This window comes from Oryza sativa, chromosome 11 (genome assembly GCF_034140825.1).
Source record: "Oryza sativa Japonica Group chromosome 11, ASM3414082v1".
Classification (NCBI taxonomy): domain Eukaryota; kingdom Viridiplantae; phylum Streptophyta; class Magnoliopsida; order Poales; family Poaceae; genus Oryza; species Oryza sativa.
Window position 1 is genome coordinate 5,336,388 of NC_089045.1, and position 16,454 is coordinate 5,352,841.

General features: G+C 45.5%; 2 long non-coding RNA genes across 2 annotated transcripts; both read left to right on the plus strand.

Annotated features, from left to right (window-relative positions):
• Positions 1 to 1,322: 1,322 nt before the first annotated feature.
• On the plus strand, positions 1,323 to 3,974 carry LOC4350021 (uncharacterized). Its single transcript, XR_010737668.1, has 3 exons — positions 1,323 to 1,956; positions 2,023 to 2,138; positions 3,390 to 3,974. It is a non-coding gene; the product is annotated as an uncharacterized lncRNA (long non-coding RNA).
• A 6,254-nt stretch (positions 3,975 to 10,228) lies between these two features.
• LOC136354022 (uncharacterized) lies at positions 10,229 to 12,517 on the plus strand. The gene is made up of 3 exons (XR_010737709.1): positions 10,229 to 10,812; positions 11,130 to 11,210; positions 12,341 to 12,517. It is a non-coding gene; the product is annotated as an uncharacterized lncRNA (long non-coding RNA).
• Positions 12,518 to 16,454: the final 3,937 nt, after the last annotated feature.

The following is a 16,454-nucleotide window of genomic DNA, read 5'->3' on the forward strand; positions in this document are numbered from 1 at the left end:
CTCAAAATAAAAATCTCTTTTTGCATATTTTGTCCATCTATTTAGTATATACTGAGTTGGCAAGATGAAAACCTCATTTTTATGTGAAAAATGCTTGTACATACCAATGCATTCATACATGTGACGAGAACATGTTATTGTTTTGTCCTCGGAGTTGAAGACAACTATTGCTTCATCCTGAAATTCTATAGGCATCATCTTATCAGTCATGATTGACCCTTCAGATTTCAGGAATTTGCATGAGAAAGAAAACTGGACTAGCAAGATAGTGATCGTGCTCGAGGACAACCTTTTGCATTTTCCAAATTCCCTCACGACTTATACTGAATTGAACACGAGCATTGCAACACATCCTTGTAGTAGCATTTTCTTTTGAAGTGACATGTGATGAGTGCTTTCCTCGTTCTCCTTGGTTGATGCAAACTATGCTTCTGGTATATAGGTCCTGTTTAGATCCTTCAAAATGGTAAAAGTTTTACCTTTTTAAAGCACTTTTTGCCATTTTGGATCTAAACACTAGTAGCAAAACTTGACAATTTGGCATTTGGCATTTGCTAGTCCATAGTAGCAAATTGTGCCAAAAAGTGTTTTGGGACCACTCCCTCTCTCTTTCTCTCTCTCACTTTAGTGCTAGAATGACAAAAGTTTAGGATGCATCTAAACACCTACTAGTACTTTTGCAATACCAAAATTTTTGCCACCAAAACTTTTGCCATTTGCCATTTGCTATTCCAAATGGATCTAAACAGGGCCATAGTCTTGTCTGGTCTCAATCTTGTGGAGTCGTAGTGCTCTTTCTAATACTAAGGCCCTGTTTAGATGGGACTAAAACTTTTAAGTCCCTATCACATCGGATGTTTGAATATTAATTATAAATATTAAACGTAGACTATTAATAAAACCCATCCATAATCTTGGAGTAATTCGCGAGACGAATCTATTGGGCCTAACTAATCCATGATTAGCCTATGTGATGCTACAGTAAACATTCTCTAATTATGGATTAATTAGGCTTAAAAAAATTGTCTCGTGAATTAGCTTTCATTTATGTAATTAGTTTTGTAAGTAGTCTATATTTAATACTCTAAATTAGTGTCTAAAGACAGGGACTAAAGTTAAGTCCCTGGATCCAAACACCACCTAAAACCAATTTTCCCGGCATATGAGTTGTACATATCATACGCATCTCTTATACCAATTTCGGGGTCTGGGATCTGGGTTTCCATTGGGCCACGAGGCGCACTATAATTTTGGTTAGACATCTCTAAAAATCTGCCACGCGTCCATCTGGATAACCCTTCGTTTCTCGCCTCTCACGGGCCGGCGACGCCTCCTCCCCTGTCCCCTCCTCTTCCTTCTTGCCCGGGCTCTTCCAATTCCATGCCCCCCCCGGCCCGCCACTCCTCTCAATCCGCACCGCCACGCCATACCTCCTTCCACTTCCCCAGTGAGAGCACGGTGTAGTTCGAGAGAACGTCTCCCCTACCCAGCCGCTTCTAGACGACAACACAGGTGTTCCTGCCGGATCTAACAGTACCTAGCTGCAAGGCGCCAGAGCTTGCCGCCGTAACCTCCATGGCTGGATCCAAGGCGGACCGCAGCGAGGAGAAAGGGGCTGCTTCCTCCGCACCGCCCTAGCTTGAGAAGATGTTCGAGGTGCCAGTGGAGTTGTTGGTGGCCGGCAGTCGGACGACATCACCGAAGACGCGAGAGTCGGAGCTGGTCAGCCATTTCCTGGGTGGCACCGAGCCGGCCCTGTCCGTGCAGCTCGGCGACCTCGGCCACCTCGCCTACTCCCATCCCATGCCAACCAAGCCCTCTACCGCCGAACGGCCCAAGATACTGGAATCATGCTTTCACTCTTAACAAAGCTTCATTTTGTAGTTGAAATTGCACAAGCTGTGCTGTTCTTTGCCATGGATTTTGTGTTATCTTACCAAGAGCAGAACAAAATTGGTAATTGCTATTGATTTGTTGTATTCTTCCTGAGACAGACTCATTTACTCTGCTTTTACTCTGTAGTTAGACATGATTTGTTTCGTCTTTTGAGGAAGAGCCTAAAAAATAAGTTCAAGGCAAGATTTGGGACTTACCAATAGGAAGGACAAAAAATAGCTCAAGGCAAGGTTTGAGATAAGGTAACTCAGATTCATCTTGTAGTTTCCTTTTAATAATTTATCAGAGGAAACTAACCAATGTTACATATGTTCTACATTCCTCGGCAGCCTGTAGTGAAGCTGCTTAGTCCTGTTCTATCACTACCAACGCCTAAATGCAGCCCCTGTTTCCTCTTTTTTTTCTTTGATCGGATGCTTAATAAACTTACAGGAGGAAGTAGTGAGTTGGCATTGAATTTTGATACATGCAGGAAGTTCTTATGTTGGAAATATCCCTCCTCCCCTAGGTTATAGTGAGTTGGCAGATTGGGTGGCTAATTTCGGTTGAAGCGTAGTGAATAGCATAAATTTTGTGCTGAATGGTTTTGTCACAAATAGCGAGTAATTGACTTGCAGCCTTGGACTTCCGAAATTTGGTAGTGAGGAGTGGATGATTTACAAGGAGCTTTGCTAATTTTCGAGTAGAACCGTACAAATAAGAAGTTAACAGATGGAAAACATATATTTCAGCTTGTGCTACGTACATACAATCTTCAATCACAGGACACAAGTATGTAAGCTCCGATTTGTTGATATGTTAGTAACGGCACATACGACTTAAGTCTTCAGTTCAAAACTCATTTGTTTTATCAATATTTTGAGTTTTGTTGGTTGCTTTGTGAGCTGTAAAATTGTACAACGAGTTCTACAGGAGATCAATATATTTGTAATGGCTAGATGAAATTCTCCTGATACCTGAGAAGTTAGATAATTTTCCCACAATATATAAGCGTGCACCTTGTAAAATGCAGTTGACACACTGCAACATTCTAGAATTTGGAGTGCCAATAGCTCAATGGCGATTCTCTCTTTTGTAGTTATCTGATGAATATGATCACTAGGATAGTCTATTTTCAGCTAATTGGGCTACTTAGATTTTTTCAATGTCTGATATATAAATCACCAAATAAGTAACATGTTGTATGTCTAGACAGAAGAAAAAGCAGAGCTCACAGATTTTCCTCACTTTCCATTGAAGTTTGCTGTCTTGTAGAGTTAAGTATGCTAGACTCACAAATTTGAGTCAACTTGATAAAGACTACAGAGTCAAAAGTTTTGTGACATTTTTATGGTGCTTTATTTTTCCTTATTCATATCTTTTTCTTATCACAAGAATATTCAGTGGTATCATATCCACTTAATTCTAGAATAATGTCATTGCGTTGTATTGAAGTTCATTTCAAAAATTAGACATATCCACATATTTGAGTCTAACACTGTATTTTTCTTCAGTTTGTACAACCAATGTATGTCCAAAGAGAAAATTTGGGTTGGATGCATAGTCAGTCAATAGAGGAGAAACACAGCAGCCGGTTAAGTTACCCTGCAGGAATATTATAATTTTCTATTTAGTCAATGCTCAAATCAATGTAAAGCGAAATTTGTACTAATTAACAGCACACAAATATTGTACATGAGCTCTCCGCCGTTGGACAGCACGCTGGTGATGCTGCTGCTGCCCTCCTTCCTCTCCGAAGAAAGCTCCAGCAAGCTGATGTGGATGCTGTGTTGCTGCCCTCCTCTGCCCCCTTTTCTTTATGAAGATAGCTGATAGCTGCAGGACTAAATAGAGTAAATTTTCAGTTCAATTTTGGATTCATTTTACTGACCAAAGGTAGTAGGAATAATGAGGAAAAGCTCAGATCTACAGGAGCTCAACTGCAGAGGCAATGATGACATTCTGATTCGTATGTATATAGTGGAAATAGTTTGTACTAATGATGATCTGATCTCCTAATAGGTCCAAAACCTGTCAAATGCTGTGTATATAATGTATAAAGGATGCGAAATAAAACATGATTTGTGGTCCTTTGGGAATTTTTTTTTGTGTTGGTTATATAATTCCTTGTTTGATCAGCTTGTAAATGCTGAAAATCAAATAGTGGATTGCATAATCTATGGTAATTTGATCATATTGTTGCATGCTGAAAAAAATTCATGATATTTTCATAAGTAATTCACTAACCAATATATGGTTGTAAGGAGTGAGCGTGCCAAGGGCACGCCAATTTTCTAGTCATTTTCTGATTTGGAAGACATTCCAACTTGAGGTACTATTACATATTGACCATTCATGTTATCCACCTATAATATAATAAGAAAATTTTGAACGAATTACATATACCGATAATATATTAGATTGTTGTGAACAAGAAAGTTTGTTCGGAGCTATTTACCTCTGTTGGAGCTATTGTGGTTGCTGAACCTATCGAAGCATCTTCCACCGGCTCCGCTGAACCCATCGAAGCATCTTCCATTGTCTCGATGGTAGGAATTGAGGATGAAGGTGTTAAGTTGTGATCTAAATTTATTTGTACTTGAGTTGTACGGGTCGTAATACCTTTTAGGTTCCACCTCATATATATACCTCTTGTAAGCCGTCGTGCGGCGTTGTAACCTCACCCCGATCTGGCGTCCGTGGTTTTTTTTCTCTTGCTTTGGGAGGGTTTTCCAAGTATCTTCTGTGATTGATATATTGTTCTTTATTGTTTGTTTGCCTATCGTTTCCTAATAGAAGGAAGGGCAATTGCATCAGCTGACCACGGCTCCAACATTGAGATTTCAACGATGCCATCTGACTCTGGTGTTAGGGTTGATCGCAGCACGGGATGCGACGAGGTCCCACCGCCTATGGCCGGCTGCACGGCAGGGTTCGTCCATACTCTGAGCGGAGTCGTCAAACAGAGATGGCGGACATGTCTCGATCGTCGGGGCAGCAGGCAAGGAAACACACACTAGATCGATTAATTGTTCCAAACAAGAAAGAAGGAAGATCATAGGTCGCTCTGATGAAACAAGCGGTGGGCGCACGAAGCGACAGATGAGAGCGATGATTCGACTTCAAGGTGCGGGCCTGCGGCTTGGATTCCTCGCGATAGGCGTCGGCTCGGCTCCAACGAAAATCGTGATAGACGCGGCCCGTGCGGACGGCAGCTGGACACGCGTCGCCAGTTTGCACGGCGCTCCCGCATAGAATTTTTTTCCAAGGCTTATGGACTATGCCTTGGAGTAGAAGGCAATGCAACTTCCAAAGCCTAATCTATTATATAATATACGGATCTAGCCCACCTCCAACATTTATTCGGATAAGTTGTCCCTGTGGGTATATGGTATCCGTAATCTCTACAGTAGCCCCTGAGACTTTCACAGTTAAAAATATAATCTTCTCTCAATCTTTGTCATAGTCTCCCGAGTGCTTTCTTCTCAAACATGAGGCTATGGATGGCTCAAAAAATAATTAAGAATAAATTCTTAGGTGCATCGACGAGATGTACCTAATTAGGTTTAGCCCCAACTATGTGATTAGTTAAACATAATTAAACATATAAACATATATAAACATATAGTTAAAGAGTAAATAAATTAACCGGCCGAGTGGTTTTTAAAAATGTTGGCATTTGTGGGGTCAAATATGAGGTAATAATACTCAAAATGAATTTACCAACCGCCAGTTAATGAAAAAAAAAGGGGAATAATCAAAGTGGTCCTCCAAGTTTTATGCAAGGATCAGTTTAGTCCTTAATGTTTCAATCTGTCCATGTTAGTCCTTCAAGTTTTTATTTTAATTCAAACTTATCTTTGAACCCACGTAACCAACAACTCTCTTGATAAATGATACTTATACCCCCCTCATTCACATATATAAGAGAAAAATTGCATGCAATGAATTCTTTTTATAGATAATGCATAGCAGTTTATGTAAAACAAAAATAAATTATGTACTTGCAAGTATATACGATAGCCATTAGGCTCAAGTTTCACGTGCACATGTTGAAATAATGGGAAGTACATATGCAATGTTGTTTATTCATTTGGGTTTTTCTTTTTTCTAGTGTATAGTTGTATACAAATTAAGGGCAAAGGGGACTTTTTCTAATAGAATTGTTGACTAGAAATAGCCATATGGCATATTAAGTGGGCCCAAGGATGATTTTAAGCCAAAACAAATACTTAGAGGACCTATGTGGACAAAGTAAAACCTGAAGGACTAAATTGAGACTTCAGTGAAACTTGAGGGACTAAATTAGCTATTTAACAAAAAAAACATAAGTAGCATGAAGCCAAAGATATTGGTTTTAAGAAAATGCTCAGATATGTGACTTTATTAAAAAAATGACTTAGCATTTAGCTGACTGCGTTGTAAAATATACGTTAAACAATGCTTAACATTTATATAGGAAAGTTAATATGTAAGCTATAAAAGCACACTGCCAGCCATATCTTTTAGATCGCATTATACCAGCTCGTAAAATAAAAGGAAAAAGTACGAATTACCCCTTTGAACTATCGCGGTCGACCGAATTACACCCTTAAACTATAAAACCAGACATTTTTCACCCTCAACTATGCAAGCCAGACAAATAACCCGTCCCCCCGACTCAATCCGCGGTGGTTTTTGATCCTACGTGGCAGTCCAGTCAGCATTTTTTTTTAAAAAAATTCGCTAGGCCCCACCTGTCAGTCTTACCTCACTATCTCTCTCTACTCTCTCTCTTCCCCCCAATCCCCTCACCTACATCACTCGCCGGCGGTGGCGAGCCAAAGACGGCGGCGAGCGGGGCGGAGCCAGCTGGTGGCGATCACACCTGCTCTGCCGCTAGTCGCTGCCGGCAGCTCGGGCGAACTCCGCCTCAGCCGCCGGACGCCTGCGCGTGCTCTGTCGGCCTCCGCCTATAGATGGCCAAAAGGCCCGCCCGGTACGGCCTGGCCCAGGCACGGCTAGGCACGGCCCACCAGCCATCGGGCCGGCACAGGCCGATCGGCACGAAGTCCGGGCCGTGCCGGCCCATGGGCTGCACCTCCCGCCCAGGCATGGCCCACCAGCTGTCGGGCCATGTCGTGCCGGCCCGAAGGCACGGGTGGCCCATTGGGCCTTTTTTTAATAAAAGTCTATTTTTCCTCCCTCCTCTTTGGGCTGACATAGGTATAGATAAAATAAGTCTATTTTCTATCCCTCCTCTTTGGGATGACATATGTATAGATAAAATAAGTCTATTTCACTTCCCTATTCTTTCGTCCATAGCATATAATATGTCTATTTTTACTCCCCTATTTTTTTGTGTATTGGGCCTGGCTGCCGGCACGGTCGTGTCGGGCCGGCCCAACGTGCCGGTGGAGAGGCCCAGGCACGGTCAGTGGTTGGCTGGGCCGGCACGGGCCCGATCTCCGTCGGGCCTTGCAGTGCTTGGGCCGGGCCAAAATGCCGTGCCATGGGCCGGGCCGTCGGGCCTCGGGCCTTTTGGCCATCTATACCTCCGCCCACCTTGCTCGAGGAGGCGTTGCCGTCGTAGGTGTTGCTCCTCTCCGGGTCGCCTTGCTCCCACTTCGAAGCAAATCCGGCCGCCGCCCTAGTCTCCCGAGTGCTTTCTTCTCAAACATGAGGCTGTGGATGGCTGAAAAAATAATTAAGAATAAATTCCTAGGTGCATCAACTAGATGAACCTAATTAGGTTTTGCCCCTAACTATGTGATTAGTAAAACATAACTAAACATATAGTTAAAGAGTAAATAAATTAATCAGCCGAGTGGTTTTTAAAAATGTTGGCATTTGTGGGGTCAAATCTGAGGTAATAATACTCAAAATGAATTTACCAACCGCCAGTTAATGAAAAAAAAACATAAGTAGCATGAAGCCAAAGATATTGGTTTTAAGAAAATGCTCAGATATGCGACTTTATAAAAAAAATGGCTTAGCATTTAGCTGACTGCGTTGTAAAATATACGTTAAACAATGCTTAACATTTATATAGGAAAGTTAATATGTAAGCTTTAAAAGCACACTGCCCGCCATATCTTTTAGATCGCATTATACCAGCTCTTAAAATAAAAGGAAAAAGTACGAATTACCCCCCTTGAACTATCGCGGTCGACCGAATTACACCCTTAAACTATAAAACCAGACATTTTTCACCCTCAACTATGCAAACCAGACAAATAACCCCCCGACTCAATCCGCGGTGGTTTTGATCCTACGTGGCAGTCCAGTTAGCATTTTTTTTAAAAAAAATCGGTGGGCCCCACCTATCAGTCTCACCCTCGCTATCTCTCTCTATTCTCTCTCTTCCCCCCAATCCCCTCACCTACATCACTCGCCGGCGGCGAGCAGGGCGGAGCCAGCTGGTGGCGGTGGAGGGTTTCGCACCTGCTCTGCCACCGGTCGCCGCCGCCAGCCCGGGCGAACTCCGCCTCAGCCGCCGGACGCCTGCGCGAGCTTCGCCGGCCTCCGCCTATAGATGGCCAAAAGGCCCGCCCGGCCTAGGCACGGCCCGATCGGCACTTCGTGCTGGGCCGTGCTGGCCCATGGGCTGCGCCTCCCGCCCAGGCACGGCCCACCAGCTGTCGGGCCGTGCTGTGCCGGCCCGAATGCACGGGTGGCCCATTGGATGTTACAATTGGGCCTTTTTTTAAATAAGTCTATTTTCCCTCCCTCCTCTTTGGCTGTTACATATGTATAGCTAAAATAAGTCTATTTTCCGTCCCTCCTCTTTGGACCGACATATGTATAGATAAAATAAGTCTATTTTCCGTCTCTCCTCTTTGGGCTGACATATGTATAGATAGAATAAGTCTATTTCATGTCCCTATCTTTCGTCGATAGCATATAATATGTCTATTTTTACTCCCCTATTTTTTTTTGTTTATCGGGCCTAGCTGCCGGCCAATCGTGCCATGCCGGCCTGGCCCAACGTGCCGGTGGAGGGGCCCTGGAACGGCCCGGTGGTTGGGCCGGGCCGGCACAGGTCCGACCTCCGTCGGGCCATGCCGTGCTTGGGCCGGGCCAAAATGCCGTGCCATGGGCCAGGCCGTTGGGCCTCGGGCATTTTGGCCATCTATACCTCCGCCCACCTCGCTAGAGGAGGCGTTGCTGTCGTAGGTGTTGCTCCTCTCCGGGTCGCCTTGCTCCCACTTCGAAGCAAATCCGGCCACCGCCCTCATCCCAACCTCGCGTCCGGCCGCCTCCCTCATCCCAACCTCGCGTCCGTCCGGCCACCAATGCCACCGTCGATCTGGAGGTACTCGACTGCACTGTCTGCTGTCAACCCCTCAAGTCTCCTGTCTTAACTTGCAGGTACTGAATCATCCATGGATGGATAAGCAACATTCACCATTTGTTGATCTTGATTAACCTGCTTTTTGGGTAGTGTGGAGTAGGGCATTTCATTTGTTCGTCCTGCCATGGCAAGCTCCCGGACAAGAACAGGTGCCACCTCTGCGCCATGGACACTGCGTACAACCGCTGCTTCGCCGTGGAGTAAATCCTGAGGTCCATCCTGGTGCCTTGCCGCAACGCCAGCTACGGCCGCGACGCCAAGACAGCCTACCACGACAGCGACAGGCACGAGGACGAGGACGGGTGACCGCGCCGTGCTTCTGCCCGGAGCCCAGATGCGGCTTCGCCGGCGCGACCTCATCGCTGCTCACGCACTTCACCGGCGGCCACGGCTGGCCGCCCGCCACCGAGTTCAGGCGCGCCAGGACGTTCGACCTGCAGGTCCAGGAGGGCAAGCGGGTCCTCCGCTATCACATCCTGATTTTTGTTTCAGGATTTATAAATTATTTAATAAATTATTATTAGAAGTTATATTAAATGTTTATTAATTTACAAGTGAAGTTAAATGTGGGAAATAAAATTTTCTAAATATAAAGCATGGATGGATTTAATTTTTATTAAATTCTCCATGGTTAATTATACTCTCTGGATTATTCTCGGATATTTCGGAGCTCAATTCCTAATTTTTAATCTTACAAAGAGCATTTCAGTAATTACCCACATAATAAATTAATCATTAAATGATCTGGATATTATTATATTAAATACTTTGAGTGTCCAAGTATGTTCAAGATTTTTCTTGGAATTATTTGAGCATTGGAAGTATTTTTAACAATTGAAAGATCATCTCATTGGTTAATTTATTTGGAAAAGTAAATAAAAATCCTCCTCCTCAGCTTGGGCCATTTTCGGCCCATTCCATCCTTTCCTTCCTCTCTCTTCCGCCGGCCCAATCTGAGCCGCCTCCTCTCCTCTCAGCCCAGCCGGAAAAGTCTATTTTCCCTCCCTGAGCTACTGTTCATCTTCAAGCTTGGACAGAAGCCCGAGCTGCCGTCCTGTACCTGTGCAGCCGCCGCTTCCTCCACCAAATCCGGCCTTTTCTCTTGTGTTTTTCTAAAATTAGTTGAGGGGAAATATTCCTCTTATCCTCCTCTATCTTTACCCCCAAAAATTGGAGCTAATAGTTGAGTATCTTATCCGAATCGAACTCGTTTTCGAGTTTATCTCCAAAACCGAGTTTTTGATTTCCCGGATCGATTTCTTGCGGGAGGAGTCCGATCTCTTCAATCCAAGGCTATAAATAGGACCCCCTAGTCCTCCTCTTTCGTTTGCCCCCTCTTCCGTGGTCTCCCGTGCCTCGTAGCGCCGCCGCCACGTGCTCCACCCCGCCGTCGTCGCCGGCCGAGCTCCATCCGCGCCGCGCCGTCGCCTCCGTCGTCGCCGCCGGTCGCCGTCACCACCGTTGGGTTCGCAGGAGCAAGGTGAAGCTCGGCCGCTCTCTCCCCGCTGTCGCCGGTCACCGGAGCCCCGTCGCCGCCGTCGACCGAAGCCGCGCCGCCGCTAGACCCCGTCGCCGGCCGTCGTCGTTCGTCGTTTGGTTCGAGGGTGAGTACCGTTGGGTTCGTCTCGTCGTCCTCTACGTGTTCATGTCCTCCAAAGTCGCAGCCGACCATCCCATCTCCGGCGAGGTCGCCATCTTGGTCCGGCCATTGATGAGGTCATCATGACGTCATCATCGTTTTTCTTTTTCCTGTTTTTCTAATAGATTAAATCTTTGGAAATTCATAACTAAATCATCGTAACTCGGTTTTGAGTGGTTCAAGTTGCTAAAGTCATCTAAAATCATGATCTACATGTTGGTTTACTTTTTATGTATTGTTTATTTGGTTTTTATTAGTCTTTTTCTTCGTTTTGCATGTTAGCTTGTCGTTTCCATCGTTGCGAAGGTTCGTGAGTGCGCCGGAAGTATTCAAGAAGATTAATTGAAGACCGATTATTGCAAGGCAAGTCACACAGATCCCAAACAACCCTTTGAGCATGTTGATCCTATTTAAAGCTATTGTTTCTATTCAACTATTGCATCTATTTTCGAATGTCATTGGGTGGAATTAACCTATTCTTTGTTATGGCCCTTTTGTTCTTGATTACTTTATTCCTTGATACCTTGGGTGATTATAATTGGACTAGTTGAGCTTTATATATATTGGTTCAACTAGATATTAGATATAATTGCTTAGCCATGCTTAGAAACATTGGCACACTATTGGGATAACTTATGACTTACTATTATTTAATGATGGCTTAATGATAGTTCACGATGGTCAATCGTGATTGGTTAATTAATTACTTGCCAACTAAAACTTGATAATGGTGGGTTGTGAGCACATGGTTTTGAGAGTCGTGCTCATGACAATTAAGGACCGGTTCGCGAGCTACTATTGTGAAACATTAATCGTGCCAACCACAAGCCAGCGTGGGCAACGGCTTTACCTTTTGTATAGCATGGTTCATTGCGGAGCACCAGACTGAGAAGTGGCGGAGATAAGCCCACGGGGGTCGCTGGGGAGTCCATGCCTCTGGTTTTTGAGGGGGTGATTATGATCCAGGAATGGTGCACTGTGGGGAGTTGTGTTGTGCAGAGGGTATTGTCACAGCCTCTATTCGGGTACTTTCCAGTATCGCGACGCATGGTAGACATGATGTTGAGGCTGTGTCTTGTGGGTACAGTGGTATACCTCTGGCCAGAGTAAAACTATTCGAATAGCCGTGCCCGCGGTTATGGGCGGGTTGAGCAATGTTTTTCGTGATTAGTCTCACACCTCTCACAATAATTATTGATGCTATAACTGGTAATAATTTGTTTAGCTCCTGGTTTGGAGTTAGATCTGTACAGCCGGGTATGGTTGTTCAGGATGGTTGGGCCTGTGCAGCATGGGTCTGCTGTTCAGTGTTGATTAAAATTTCTGATTAATTACTCCACTATTTTACTTCTCTTAAATGTTTTGCTAAATGCTGCTTTTGCAAATGAGCCTATATTATGCCATCCTTTGGTATCCTTGTGCACTTGCATATTTGCTGTGTGGCTTGTTGAGTATGTCATATGCTCATTCTTGCAATAATCAATCAACCTCAGTTGAAGAAAAAGGATCCAGAAGGAGAAGACGTTTGGCTTATACCCCAGTTGAGCTGCCTGTGGGAGTGGAGCTGAAGCCATCGCTAGACCGTTATTTCGCTGCTGTTTTCTTTTCTTTTGTAAGTGTGTAACGTTATTATTATGATGGATTTGTATATTAAATTGTCAGTTTGTGTACCTCGGCTGATTCCTGGACGAGGATTTTATGCATAAATAAGTTCGGAAATTACTAGTGAATTTCCGGGCGTGACATCCGCGACGTGGACGGCGGCGACCTGTTCTTGGTCGACGTCGCGCCGGACGGACCCGCCGGCCTCGCCAGCGCCGTGCTCCTCCTGTTTTTTTTTTATTTTAGAACTAGGGCGATAGCGCCCCCATTTCTCTTACTAGAAATGATAGTCATTACAACAAGTCTTGAGAAAGTAAAAAAACAGAGAACTAAAGATAAACCTGACCACTGAGTGGGACAGGAACAAAAGACCATCAGCATAACCATTACAGGCCTAACCAAGATGACGATCCTAGATACAGAGTACTAGGGATTAAACAGACATTCCAAGGAGTATCAAACAAGATCAAACTGCCAGGGAGAGACTAAGCCGGTCCAATTCTTCTGATGCCTCCTCGCCAGCCATGACTTGAATTGAATACTTCACTTGCCACCTGCCTTAGCACCCTGGTTCCCAGCTGCAAACTTCTTCGACTTGCTTCCTGTTTCTGTAGACAAGTCCAGGAATCCACCAGATTACAAGCCATATACACTAAACCAGTAGGATCTTGAGGAAATTTATTCTCAAAACAAACTTTGTTTCTGGACTTCCAAATAGTCCAGATAACAGCAGCTATCCTAGTAATAACAAGGTTTTTTGTGAATTTCTCTATATTATTGAGCCAAGAACCAAAATGATTCATTCTGTTTAGACAAGGTTTGAGATTCAAAGCTACAGCAATGACATTCCATAACATTCTGGCCAAAGGACACTCAAAAAAACAGGTGCTGGATTGTCTCTTCCTAATCACAAAAAACACATTTGTTATCACCTTTTCTCCAACCTCTTTTAAAAATATTATCTTTGGTAAGAATCTTGTTTCTGGTAAAAAGCCAAATGAAAATTTTAATTTTCAGAGGAATTTTGAATTTCCAAATCTTTTTATGTGGACAATTGACCTGTTGCATTTTGAGAGCTCTATAGAAAGATTTCACAGTGAATTTCCCATTTTTGGACAGAGTCCACCACACTTTGTCTGAACAGTTATCATCTAAAGTCAGCTGCTCCCAGCTAAGAAGAATCCTTTCCCAATTTCTAAATTTATCCCCTTGGAAATCCCTTCTGAATTTAATGGTCCCAATTCCTTTCCTATTTAGATCAGCAATAGAGATCCTTTTTGTTATAGCAATGTTGTATAACTCAGGGAATTGTAAAGCCAAGGGTCTGCCACCCATCCAGCTATCTTCCCAGAAAAGAGTTCGTTTTCCATTACCTACAATTCTGGTACACAGATTGAAAAAAGCATCTTTCACTTCCATGATACCTTGCCAGAAATGGGAACTGCCAGCTCTAAGGTGGTGTTTGGTTCGGATGTGGTAACGTAAACGCTAATGGTATTGCCTCCGGCCGTAATGGTTACCATTTTATCCGATTACACGATTAGTTTGGTTGCAGGCGGTAACGTCATTTGTTTACATTACTGCGTTTGGTTGCGGATTGCAGCCAAGGAACGGGAGGCTGATCCAGGACACAATTCGAAATTTGAAACAAAAGCCTTTGGGAAGATCATTTGCTTGGATCGCTGTTACTAATCAAAGAACTGCTTGCTTCCCGACAACCATTGATCAAATAACTGATTAAATGGCAAGAGAAAGGAGCAAAAAGGAGACCTCCGCGTCGCCCTCTCGCGCGGGCGGCACGGAGGGCGAACCCTAGCCCCCGCCGCCTCCTCCCTTCCTCTCCCACCCCTCGCTGCCGTCGGAGCGCGCCGCCGGAGTTCCGCGCGGCCAGCCGTGAGGGCGGCGGCGAGGCCTTCCCCCGGCGACGCGACGACTCAGCGCGAGGACGACGACGCGGCGCGCAATGGGTGGGCGACGGCGACGGCGACGGCGCGGCGCGAGGCTTCGGATCCGGCGGTGCCACCACCGGATCTGGCACCCCCGTGGCCGGATCCGGCGCCCTGCCGCTAGACCTGGTCGGCGGCCGACGGGGTGGAGGCCGGAGTGGGTGCGGCGGTGCTGGCCCGACGGAGCTGGCCCTCCCGCGGACTGACTGGAAGGGAGGCGGTGGGGAGCGCTGGACCCGGTGCCCGGTGGCGGCTGGCGGCGCAGGCTGCAGCGGCGGCGGGCCGGCACGACCTCGTCGGCGCCACCCCCCCCCTCTCCCCACTCGCCGGTGATGGCTGGGCATGGCGCATCGATCCGGGACCCTAGCGGCCGGATCTAGGGTTGTCGCCTCGTCGCGCGGCGCGGTGGACGGCGGTGGCATGAGCGGCGCTGCGTCGAAGCGGCCTCGGCCGGCATGTGCCTCGGGCGACGTGCGCCCGCGACGACGGCAATGGTGGTCGGTGCCCCAGCCCTCGGTCGATGCTCAGGGGCCTGCATGCCTCCAGAGATGCCGCAGCTGGTGATGGCACGACTTGGCGGTGCGTCCTACGGGTGCCGTCGCCACTGCCCCCTCGTCGTCCCTTGCAACACCAACCTCTTCCCCTTCCCCTCCCCCTAGTATTCTCGTTTGTGTGCTCTCTACCCCCTAGTTCCAAACATCCTGGTGATCTTGCCCTTCAACTTCTTCTCAATCTGGCGTGCTTGTTTGGAAATTGTGCTCCTCTAGCAGCTCGGATTGCTGCGGTTCTATGCCCTCCTCCAAAAGTTGCCGTTGATGTTCTTCCTCTGTGAGAATCCCCTTAGCCATTTCCCCTTCTGTCTAGATCCCTGCTCGTCTTCACCCTCTTCCTCCAGATGTCCAGGACCACAAGGATTAGTGTTTCTCCCTCCTTTGAGGCTTCCTTCCCTTGAAGGGCGTCGGAGAAAGTTGATCTAACAAGCAATTTGATAAAGCCTGATTGAAGAAGACTTAATGCGGGTGGCCTCGAGCCGCAACCTTCAGTGGCCCTCCCTCCTTTGGGGCTTCCTTCCCCCAAAGGGCGTTGGCGAGCTCTGATCCAAACAGCAACAAGATCAAGTCAGCTTCTTGATGGCTTCATGCGGGTGGCCTTGGACTTCAACAGCTTTCCCTTGCCTCTCTTCTTTTCCAACAAGCTTGTGGCTGTGTGAGGAATTGGATGTTGATTAGTTGGGGTTTAGCAGTAAGTTTTGGAATTTGGCAAGATATTTTTGCAGGTGTCGTTCATCAATTGTAATCTTTTAGGAGGTTTTCTTTCTCTGTTCTCTCCTCGTTGTATTTCTCTGTGTATTCTGTTCTCCTATCCTCCAGGGCCCCTGCGCTTGCGTAGGTAAAGCTTGCCCTGTGTAAGATCATTTGGCTCAATATATTCAGGTGGGGATTCTCTCCCCCGGTGATTTAGTCAAAAAAAAACTGATTAAATGAAGCTGGTATACAAGTATGCTTATAAATAAAAGTTCAACCTAAAAATAATTTCCTATACATGCAACGAGCAAAGTTTTGACAGATAGTGCATAGTATTCCAAACACTGTCACCTCATGTTTGGATACAAATTTTGACAGTGAGAACTCAAGACAAAAAGACATTTTGCAGAATTTAATCAGTGATATACTTCCAAAATTTAATAACGAAGGAGTGGATGAAAAGTTGACCCATGCTGGGAGTGATAACTTCAGAAGCTCAATGAACCAAACAACAAGAGGATACATCATGATCTGTCTAAATAAAGTACTGAGGAAATATATGGATGAAACTACCAGATTAGTAAACAATAAGCTAGGGGCAATTCTTCTGTCTGAAAAACAGGACAGTACTTTGATAACAGAATATGTAGATTGTCATGGTTCAAGCAAATAAAGCTGAAGTACTGAAACTAAACATCCTTAGGACGTAGGTAGTCTCCAATCCTTAAGGCCTATGCTTATATGGAATTCTAATAATTCAAAAACAGATAATGAACATCTTGTAGATCATGTTTGACAGCCAGCACATCAGTACA